This window comes from Hyaena hyaena, unplaced genomic scaffold, assembly GCF_003009895.1.
Source record: "Hyaena hyaena isolate Hyena2069 unplaced genomic scaffold, ASM300989v1 scaffold_490, whole genome shotgun sequence".
NCBI classification, from domain to species: domain Eukaryota; kingdom Metazoa; phylum Chordata; class Mammalia; order Carnivora; family Hyaenidae; genus Hyaena; species Hyaena hyaena.
The window spans coordinates 120375-132188 of record NW_024081123.1 but is presented as its reverse complement, the minus strand read 5'-3'; positions in this window follow the sequence as shown (position 1 = coordinate 132188).

Sequence of the window (11814 nt, the reverse complement as noted above, 5' to 3'; positions counted from 1 at the left end):
AGAGAGAGCGTGGGCAGGGGAGGGTCAGAGAGAGAGGGAGACACAGACTCTGAAACAGGCTCCAGGCTCCGAGCTGGCAGTCAGCACAGAGCCCGACGCGGGGCTCGAACCCACGAACCACGGGATCATGACCTAAGCGAAAGTCGGACGCTCAACCGACTAAGCCACCCAGGCGCCCCTCAACTCTTGATATTGACTCAGGTCATGAGCTCCCAGTCCTGGTAGTGAGCTCGGTGTCCAGCTTCTGGCTGAGCATGGAGCCTGCTTACAATTCTCATTCTATTTCTCTCTCTCTCTCTCTCTCTCTCTCAATCTCTTTCTCTCTTTCTCTCTCTCTCTCCTTCTCTGCCCCTCTCCTCCCCTTTACTCTCTAAATAATCAATAAACATTAAAAAAAAAGTATCAAAAACATTCTTATTTTAAAGCAACAAGTAGTTTTCTATCTTAGCAGCAAAACTCTGAATACATTTCAGCAAAAACCCAGTGTTTTTGTAATGGGTAGACCAAAGCAGTGGACTGTTCTCCTAAGCCAATCTATTTAACAAGTCCATAAGCAGTGTGCATCAAAAGGTTAACCCAGCAGGTTTAGTTGTCTAAATTGTATATTTCTAAGGTCTTCAAAACTGGACTTTAGGACTCCTGGTTGGCTGAGTCAGTATATCACACACCTCTTCCTGTCAGGGTTGTGAGTTCCAGCCCCATGCTGGGTGTAGAGAGTATTTAAAAACAAAATCTTAAAAAAGAAAAAAAGACTGGATCTTATCTAAACTAGCTCCTGGGAGATAACCTCAGGGTCTTCAGGAACATTCAGTCTGATAACAGTTTCTTTGCCTACCTGGCACTTTGGGCCATACCAGATAGTTTAAGCTAATAACGTGATTGACGGTGAATGCCTGTTTTTTTGCATCTGGTCACAGGCTATGCTGTATCAGTCTGGCCACTGGGGGCGCTGGAGACTCAATAGCTGAGGTTACCTATGTAGAGGCTCCATGAGACAAGAGCCTGGATTAAAACCCTGGACACGGAGGCTTAATGAGCTTTCCTGATTGGCAAGACTTTGAATATTTTGTCACACATGGTCCTGGGAGACTTAGGTTTTGTCCATGTGACTCCAAGGAGAGGACAATAGGAAGTTTGGCTCTGGCTATTCCTGGACTTCTCCCTATGTGCCTTTTAATTTTGCTGATTCTAATCTGCATCTTTTTGTGTAATAAATTGTAATCTTGAGTAGAATAGCTTTTCTGAGTTCTTTGACTTCTAGCATATCATCAAACCTGAGGGTGGTCTTGGGGTCTCCATCACAAGCAGAAATGTGAGAAGTCTTGATGCCAAGTAGTTAAATTACCTTAGAAACAATGTATAATATTTTTGTGTTGTAAGCAGAATTGCATCTCTATGTTTCCTCTTGAGAAAAGTATCTTTTTCAAAATAGATTTTAATTATAGTGTGATTGCAAATTGTTGCTTATTTTTTGAAGATACGTATATTTTTGTTTGAGATGCAGCTTGGAATTGCCTGGAAGTGAGACAAATGGCGGGAAGGATATATGTTATGTTCTGTATCTTATTTTGAGGGAGAAACCCCCAACTCTCTGGCTTTGTGAGGCTCTAGCAGGATTGTGCTGTTGATGAGGACATGTATAAGTATTTAAGTTGGATAACCCAAATATTAAGAAACGTAAAAGATGACAGAGCTGTCCTTCCTTTTGATAATTCAGAAGAAATATGATCAAACTAACCCTCTGCTACTGCACCCTTGTACAAATATTGGGATATTTCAGTTGCATATCCTTTCCTGAAAGGGCCAAGGTTAAAGTTATGGGTAGATGGGCAGGAATCTGCTAAAGTAAGTGTACATTCCACTTTCACTCCTGATGGAAAAAAGTAAGTCCTATGACAGTAAATAAACCCGGGGCCATTGGTTTTCCTTTCCTAAGTCTGGACTCCAGAGAAACTGGATGTGTTTGGAACCATCCTGGATGCTGGGAAAACAGAGTGTACGTCTGTCACAGGAAAATGAGTCAGGAGAAAGGGAGGAAGACAATCTGCCTGAGGCAGGGAGGCAGGTGTGCAGGCAATCCCTGAGAAGCCAACATTTTCAACCCTGGGAGCAGTGTTGCTAAGAGCAAGTTACAGGAGATTCTAAGGATATTTTTCTTTGCTGGTATCCTCAAGTGCTTTGTAGAATATTTTAAATGATATAGCCTGAGTTTTCTCCGTGCTGTGGGAAATTAAAGAACTACACTGGATGTTTTCGGTTTACCCTCCAGATATACTTTCCATTCTTCCTCTCTGTTGTATGCTCCAGGGAGCACACCTATGGAAGGCAGCGGTACTTGCTCACTGGCTTCCATTTGGCTACAGCCATGAGAGACAATATTAGGAGATCAGAGGTTGGGAAGAAATTAAGCCCAAGATTTTTCTTACCTTGGCACCTTCTCTGCTTGGTTGGCACCATCTGTCACGACTCCTTTCAGGGCCTTTCAGAACTGGCTTTCTCCAGGTTCGGGTAATTGTTCCCTCCCATTGTTCTTGCACAGCCAAGGATTGTAACAGTCCTGAGTGTTGCCCTAGCATTCATTATTCTTTATTGATTCCCCTCAACCCTGCCCATAACGTTGTCATAGTCAATTACCTTCTTGGAGGGTGCTGTGTCCTGCCAGGACCCTGAATTGCTTAGTAATGACCTGTGTAATCTTGAGTATTCTGTGAAAAGAAGTATAAATACACCAGGAAGGTATTTGAGTTATTATTTCTGCCCAGAATACCTCCCTTAAATCTTCCTAACTTTTTTTCTAAAATGTTCATTTATTATTTATTTTTGAAAGAAAGAGAGATTGAGAGAGAGATGACAGAGAACCCCAAGCAAGCTCCATACTGTCAGTACAGAGCCTGACATGAGGCTCAAACCCATGAACTGCGAGATCATGCCCTGCGTCGAATGCTTAACCTACTGAGCCACCTAGGCACCCCAAATCTTCCTATCTTAAGATTAGTTTTGTAATCTTTCCAGACTCAGCCTGGGCACCTCTTTCTCTAGAAAGTCATCTCTTGTACTTTTCTCCATTTTCTATCTTCCTGTCAACCTTTCTTTTCTTACTAGCCAGATTTGTTTTGATGCTTTTTCTACATATACTTTGTCATACCTGTATTATAATTATACACTATTGTTTGCTTGCTTTTAATGGATAGACTATAAGCCTATGAAGTACTATGCCTTCATATCTCTTAATTGCTTGAACTTTGGAGAGTTTTTCTTTTGATTTTATTCATTCTTTCTTTTATTAGTAAGGTAGACCACTGTTTCATAGAGAGTTATAAAAATAATTCAGAAATAAAATGACAAGAGATTATATTAGACTGGTAATTACATAAATGTAGAAAGGAGGATAAAATATAAAACATTGCAAATGAAAACTTTAACATGTGGTAACTAATGGAAATATTTGGCAAGTTAATAGAATAAAAAGCAGTTAAAGATATAGATAAAACACCAATGTATGTGATTTTTTTTCAAACAAATATATCACAACAAGATCATGATGGATGCAAACAGAAAATCTCCTGGCCAAATTATAGTTACACTATAATTTCTGAGTTTAATGAGAAATATATTAGTTAATAGCATATTAAGTACAGTCAGTATATTAATAAATTACTTTAATAGTATTTATTAAGTATGTACACAGTCTGAAGAGAAGTTGTAAAGCAATGTTAAGACATGATTTCTGATTTTTGAGTGTTACAATCTAGTTCTGAACACAATAAGTAGACACACAAAGCAGGTGGGCATTTATGTTGCCAGAATACAATCAAATGGATTGATTAAGTGCATTATGGTTTTAGAAAAGGGAGACTACTATGTACTAGAAAGGATGGAAGGAGCACAGGAAATAAACTGGGACTTCAGCTGAACTTTGAAGTAAGACACAGATATCTGAAATGGAGGAGAAGGACATTTCAGATAGGAGAAGCAACCTCATGTAGACTAGAGGTAGGAAGGGTATGATGTGGTTGAATGGCAGGGACCTTACAGGGGGAGGGGTAGAGGCATGGCTTGTGAAGGGTAGTCAGAGAAATAAATTGTGATAGTATGTTGCAACTAAATGTATAAAAACTGGAATGCTTGACTAAGCAGTTTGGACTTCACCTGCTGGAAAAGAGAATGGTGAGTACTGAAATATTTTGAGTGGACTCCTGAAATAAGAAACTGGTGTCTTAAGAGTGATAAAATAGAAAATTTAAATAGAAGGAAGCTAGAGGTTAATTAGTCAGATAGGAAATTGGTGCAGCAATTAGTATGGAGGTGGTAAGCACCAAATGGAATGAAGTTGGTGTCAATGGAATGAAGATGGAATCACAGAGGTGAGATACATGTGGGAAGAAAAAGAGAGAGGTTATTGTAGGTGAGGCCTAATTGGATTTAAATTCTGTCTCTGACACTTAGAAGTTGTACAGGGTCTTTGGTGAGTAACAACTCTGAGTTTTAATTTTCTCATCAAAATCACAGTAGCCACTTGAGAGATTCAAGTTGAATGACGACAGTGTTCTGCTTTTGTCATTGCGGCACCTCAATATCTTGTAGAAGTACTGGGACTCAACCTATAATATTTCTTGGATGAATACATGGATGAATGGATAGCAAATATGACTATTTTCGCTGTCCTCATTAATAATTATAAATGAAGGCATTTGGTGATTGATTGGGTTACATGGATGACAAGTAAAAAACAATATTCCCCAAGTCAAGAAATTTGGTGTTTGTAAAGTCATGTTCATTCATCTGTGATCTCTTTGAATGATCTTCAGATTTAGGTTAAAACCCTCTGCAACAATCTGAAAAGAAAGCACAAGGAATGGGACACATGGCTAGATGCGCATCTTTTCCACCGGACTCCCATCTCCATAAACTGTTATGCTTCCCTGGAAGGGTATGTGATGTTGAGAATATTTGCATTAATAACAGGTGATCTTATTCCTGTCCCAAGTCTAGGACTTATTAGCCTTGTGACCTAAGGCAGGCTATCTGGACCTTAATTTCACCATTGGTAAAACTAGATCAATATAATCTACGTCACAAGTGGTAGGTATACTATGAAATTTTGTATTCTATAAGAAAACATAAATAAGACAGTGTCATTACATTTGGGTTGGAAACACTATAATTATTTCAAGTGGAGGAGAAAAATTGCATCAAATGGGTTATGTTTACATGAGAAATAGGGCATAAAATCTGGTTATGCAAAATCAAATACTAGCTTGAAGGGTTAGTAGTGACTTAAATTGCAATCATGAGCCAAAATTTTGTTAATTCTTTTTTGTCAGAAGGCTTTTCAATCTTGAGATTTAATTGGAATTATTGGTTCTCCTGGTTTTCCATATGATATAAAGTCTCTATCATATGGGTAGTATTAAGCAATACGGAAATTATTGAATCCTCTTCCTGATACAAATAATTGCTAACATTATACATGAGGTATCTTGTTACAAAATAGGTCCTCAGTGCAATAAACGAGGCTTTCATGACAAAATAAATATTCAACATCAGTGCTCTCTGTCAGAAAGTCTTGACTCAATGTGCCGAAGCTATAAGTGTGTCAAATAATCCTTTAATTAGATTACAAAATGCAGCTATTATATGTCAAATATCTATTGATCCCAGGAAGAAAATGACTTGAGGTTTCTTAAGTATGCAACACCAAAATTCATTTGCCATGCAATTAACTCCAAATTACCTCCTTGGGAAATTAATATTAGAAAGCATGTTTAGGCATGTAAAAGCATATCATTGACATTTAACAAAAATCTTCGTGATGGATAATACAGGGTTTTAAAAACATTTCTTGCCAATGCATACACAATTTAGCATTTTGCTCCCTTATACCTGGTTTTAACATACAATTAGCTAAGAATACGTCCGTTGGATCACAAATGTAAAATTATTTGAGCTCTGGGAAGAAGGGAATTTTTCTGAGAGCTACAGGACGTTTGAGCATCAATTCTAGTTATTCCAAAGGAAGTTAAAGGAACTCATGATTCTGTCACATAGTACTTACCTCAGGCCTAAGTGAGGCCATGTTATGGGAGGAGGGGTAAGTGACAGTGGCTTGGGCAGGACTAGAGCAACGAGGCAAGCAACAAAGGAAAGGGGCCACATACAGACAGGACCTCTTCTGGATAACTTCTTATTCTCTTGTTTGGTTCTGGCAATTTGGTGTTAAGAGGTGGACTTTACTGAAGGAGGTGAATGGATCAGTTGCTTAACACAGATGTTTTTGCTTAGGAGAGATGGGGACAGCATTGGTCTCTAAGGAATGGTCAATACAATCTTAAAAGCTGAAAGGAGGGTAAAGACACAAAGGTTGGCTACATGTCTGAAGATAGTGAGTAGGTGATAGTGCTCCAGAAATCATCAATGCAACTACCTTTACCTACTAAGAAGTAGACCTATAGTGATGGCAGGCATGGAAGCTGGTCCCTGGGTTAATAATGAGAGGCTGAGGCTAAGAATGAAGTTTGATCTCTGCATTTAGGATGAGATTCAGAAGTCAAGGAACAGATACCTGCTTTATTTACATTTTTCCCTAGAGCTTATAATTGATACTGAGAAATATTATATGACACTCTGGGCTCTTACCTCTAGAGGCTATTTCTTAATTTGATGTTGGCACTGTCTTCTGAATAATATTCTTCACACTGTGCAAATGTAATAGCATGGGAGATATCAGATTGGCAAGCAGACTTATTAGCTAAGTTTCCAGGTGGAGGTGAGAGTGACACTCCAAATGGTAATCTTTCCTACTATGATTTTTGGTTGCCGATGAATTAATTAAATATGTTTACACAGTTGTCTACAAATATATGTGATCCATTTCCCCAATTCCGTACAATTGCATAAAGATAAAAGAGAGTGAGAAAATACATATATTTTATGCTGCCTACAAACACAAATAAGGCCACCAAATTTCTTGGGAGACTCTGAGCACCGATCCTGGAAAATCTGAGCATTTCGTATTTTAAATGCTCTGAAAGCCAAATACCCTAAGGAGATAAAGGACAGGATAATTGACATAAGAGAAACTGGAGTGATGAATAAGAAATGAACAAGAAACAAAGGAAAGAATGCGAAGATGGAGAATATTCTCAGCAGAGGTCTGGATGTATTCTCATTGCTGGATCATTTCCCAGAGACGATCTGATCTGTTTACTTACAAGGTTTGGGAGAGAGGCCTGTGACAGTAGCAGAGGAAGAGAAGAGTAATTAAACAAAAAAAACCCACAGATATATATCAATTTCTCAGGATATACGGAATATGTTGGTGATATCCATGTAACCAATAAGTAATGTGAAAATTAAAAAAATAATAAAACCAGAAAAATAAGTATAGGTTTATAAAGAGAGGAAGAGTGAAGAGAGGAAGGGAAGAAGTCATTTAAAATAGTGTTACATGCTAACACTGACGACTCCGCATGGAGTTGGTTCAATTTCTGTTGACTGTTAATCAACCGCACCTACCTGGAGACCAGCAATGCTGAAAATTAAAAGCTTCAGAACTGCTGTGAGGGAGGTGATTCATGGCAATATTTTGCTTCCCACTCCAGGCAAATCTCTATTTATCTCCTACAGAGTTAGATAGTTTGGGGTTGACTTCTAAGACAGGTTGTCTTTCCCAACAGAGATCTCATCTTTCCGAGAATCCAGTGCAGGGCTTTTAAAAAAGACAGTGTTTATATTTGGATGTGGGATTTGTATTAGGAATTTGATAATTCTAGGAGGTTTCTTTTTTTTTCTTTTTAAAGAAATTTTTTAAAAATGTTTTTTATTTATTTCTGAGAGAGAGAGGCAGTGTGAGCAGGGGAGGGTCAGATATTGGGAGAGACACAGAATCCGAAACAGTCTCCAGGCTCTGAGCTGTCAGCACTGAGCCTGACGTGGAGCTCGAACCCATAAACCGTGAGATCATGACCTGAGCCGAAGTAGGACGCCTAACTGACTGAGCCACCCAGGTGCCCCTAGCAGGTTTCTTTTGAAGCAAAAACTTCTTTTCCATATTTGTAGCTTGTGATCGTATCACCAGAGTTCCTGACAAAGGTCTGACAATTCTAATTAAAAAGCTGTGTGGAGAACAAATGAGATTTGAGTTGGTTTTTGCAGTTTTTATTAAAATTGTTACCTGAACCTTGAGATAGCTATATGATAAGCTAGTGAATTTTGAAATAAAGAAAAAATTTTATGTTATAGAATGTTATGTGTCTAATCCTTATTAAACTTATATTTTAAACATGTATTTGGAGTAACTATTGTGGTTTATTACTGACATTTGTTAGGAAGTAGATGTTGGGTAATTTACTCCTGGTACCATTTTTCCTCACCATGTGATTTGTTCTACAAAAAAAAAATGTTGGTTTACTCATTTGCAAAGTGGAGTAGTAGTACCCATATCATAAATCTGTTTTGAAGATTAATATATAGCTTTCTGCATCTGGCTTAGCACTGGGTAAGCACCTGCCATTAGCTATCTGATTATCTGCATAGTATCTATGTTTCTATCTATATAAATGTGTATGATACCACTTAGAAAATGTTCACATTTACAATATTATTTTGGGGAAGATGTTATTTGAAAATTAAAGGGACAAAACGAAGGATAACTAATATTTATTCCAAATGCCTAGTAAGCATTATAGATAGCTCTACTTATGAATATTATAGTGTCTCATTTAATTCTCAAAACAGTCTTATTCTTTTGTGCCTCTAAAATCAAGATGGGTCAGCATCTGCTGGAGCCATCCATGAAAATGTGGCCAGGTTCCTACTCTTTCCATGTGTGCCTACACAGCATGGTCTGATCTGGAAATATGGCCTCTATGATTCCTGGCACTACTTCCAATCACTATGTAAAGGATATAGGCTTTGTCAGGTTGGACTAATCCACCTTTCTTGAATGAATTATTCTAGACAATGCTCACTTGTTAAAAAAAAGAAAAACTTCAATAAAAAAGGAAAACAAAAGCAAAAAGATCCAAGTAATTTAGTGAAGAAATAGGCAGAAGGCATGAAGAGACACTTTTCAAAGAAGATAACTAGGCGGCTCACAGACATATGAAAAAGATACTCAATATCACTCATTATTAGAGAGCTAAAAATCAAAACCACAGTGAGATATGACCTCACACTTGTCAGAATGGCTGAAATTAACAACTCAGGAAACAACAGATGCCGGAGAGGATGTAGAGAAAGGGGAAACCTTTTGCACTGTTTGTGGGAATGGAGGTTCTTCAAAAAATTAAAAACAGAACTAACTTATGACCCAGCAATTACAGGACCAGGTGTTCATTCAAAGGATACAAAGATAGTAATTCAAAGGGGCACATGCACCTCAATGTTTATAGCAGTGCTATCAACAATAACCAAATTATGGAAAGAGCCCAAATGTCCATCAACTGATGAATGGATAAAAAAGATGTGGTATATACATATAATGCATTACTACTCTGCAATAAAAAAGAATGAAATCTTGCCATTTGCAATAATGTAGATGGAACTAGAGTGTCTTATACTAAGTGAAATAAGTCAGTCAGAGAAAAACAAATATATGATTTCACTCATAGGTGGAATTTAAGAGACAAAACAGAATAACATAGGGGAAAGGAAGGAAAAATAAGATAAAACAGAGAGGGAAGTGAATCATAAAAACTGCAGAGAACAAACTGAGGGTTGCTAGAGGGGTGTTGCCTCAGAGGATGAGCTAATTGGGCGATGGGCAACTAAGGAAGGCATTTGTTGGGATGAGCACATGTTACATGTGATGAATAACTGGGTTCTATCTCTGAAACCAATACTATACTGTATGTTAACAAACTTGAATTTGCTTTTTTTAATGTTTATTTTGAGGTGGGGGGAGGCACTGGAGGAGCAGAGGAAGGGAGGGGGAGAGAAAATCCCAAGCAGGCTCCATGCTGTCAGCACAGAGCCTGATGCGGGGCTCCATCTCACACCGTGAGATCATACGCTGAGCAGAAATCAAGAGTCCGTGCTTGACTGACTGAGCCACTCAGGAGCTCCTGTTAACAAACTTGAATTAAAAAACAAAACAAAACAATACAATCCCTTCATAGCCTTTTGAAGTAGATATATTTTACTCAGTTATACAACCCAGGCAGTAGGTAAAGACCATGAATTTCCAAAAGGAAAGGTTGGCAAAACCTCGCACTGGGATTTGAACTCATGTTTTTGAGCCCATTCAGTCCATGTTATTTTCATGTCATGACTGTACATCTCCCATACAGAGCTGAGAGTGATTTTATATATACAGAATAAATAGGCTTAATATGAGAAGTAGATGCAGTCAACATCCACACATTATTGCTATCTTGGTTACTCCCATTGAGCGCCTAATGTGATAAAACATCTGTTCTTTTGTTTTTATGGAGAAAATGGGGGATGACATTAATAACTATAGAATGCTAAATTAATAATATAGTGGAAATTTTCTTGCATTTTTCTATTTTCTTACTGAAATGCAATGAATACGAATTGAAGTTTAAAAGATTGTGCAAAATCATTGTTATATAATTGTACACATTAAAGCTTAAAAGCATTTGGACTCAGTTTAAATACAAAAACATTCATGTGGTTTGGGATTAAGGGGCTCAGAAAGTAATATCCTTGGGCTATCTATGGGAGATGCATTTCAAGCTATTCTGATGACAGTAATTCTTCATTTGGACCAAGCACAGAAACAAAATTTAAATGTGGATCCAACATAGTGGATCTTTATAAGAGGATTTAGATGTTAAATTCAGAAGAACCATAATTTAGTTATTCTTATGAAATCATGCTATTCATTGTCTTTTTTGGAACTTGTCTTACTTCTATCTACAGCTACGAACAGATGCTATTATGTGTGCCCATAGGAAAACCTAAAAATGCACTGAATTTTGTATATACTAAAGCTTAAGCTTTAGACATGTTACACTTTAAAAAAATACTTCCAGCATGTGGTGGAATTAAGGTCTGTAGCTCAGGGGCACTGTAGAAGTTGCTAAGGAAACACTGTGGGATATAGTATAACATCTCTAAGAGCAGCTTTTAAAATAAAGGTAGTATAGAAAATGGATAGTAGAAAGTGGATAAGATCAAGATTTTGTTTAGGTCAATTCATAGGCTTACTTTTGGGTCTTAGAATTAATAACAGAAACTTTGCTGTAAGGAAAGATTATTCTGACTGTGAATGTTAAGAATTCAAAGAGAGATTACATATAAACTAAGGGATCTCAGACAAAACCTGATAAATAGTTGAGACAATTAGATGGATAACACTGGTAGGATTTAGGCTCTCTTTCTGAGCACCATTTTAATGTTTGCTTTAGTGTCCAAATATAATGCATTTGGACTGAGTTCTTGGGGTTTCACCTCATGCCCTCCCTCTCTCTTTCTCTCTCTGAATAAAGATAATTTCACTGTACAGCAAAGGAAACAACCCACAGAACTAACAGGCAACCAACGGAATGGGAAAAGATAGTTGCAAATGACATATCAGATAAAGGGTTAATATCCAAAATCTATAAGGAACTCACCAAACTCCACACCCGAAAAACAAATAACCCAGTGAAGAAATGGGCAGAAGATATGAACAGACACTTCTCCAAAGAGGACATCCAGATGGCCAACAGACACATGAAATGATGCTCAGCATCCCTCCTCATCAGGGAAATACAAATCAAAACCACACTGAGATACCACCTCACGCCAGTCAGAGTGGCTAAAATGAGCAAATCAGAGAACTCTAGATGCTGGCGAGGATGTGGAGAA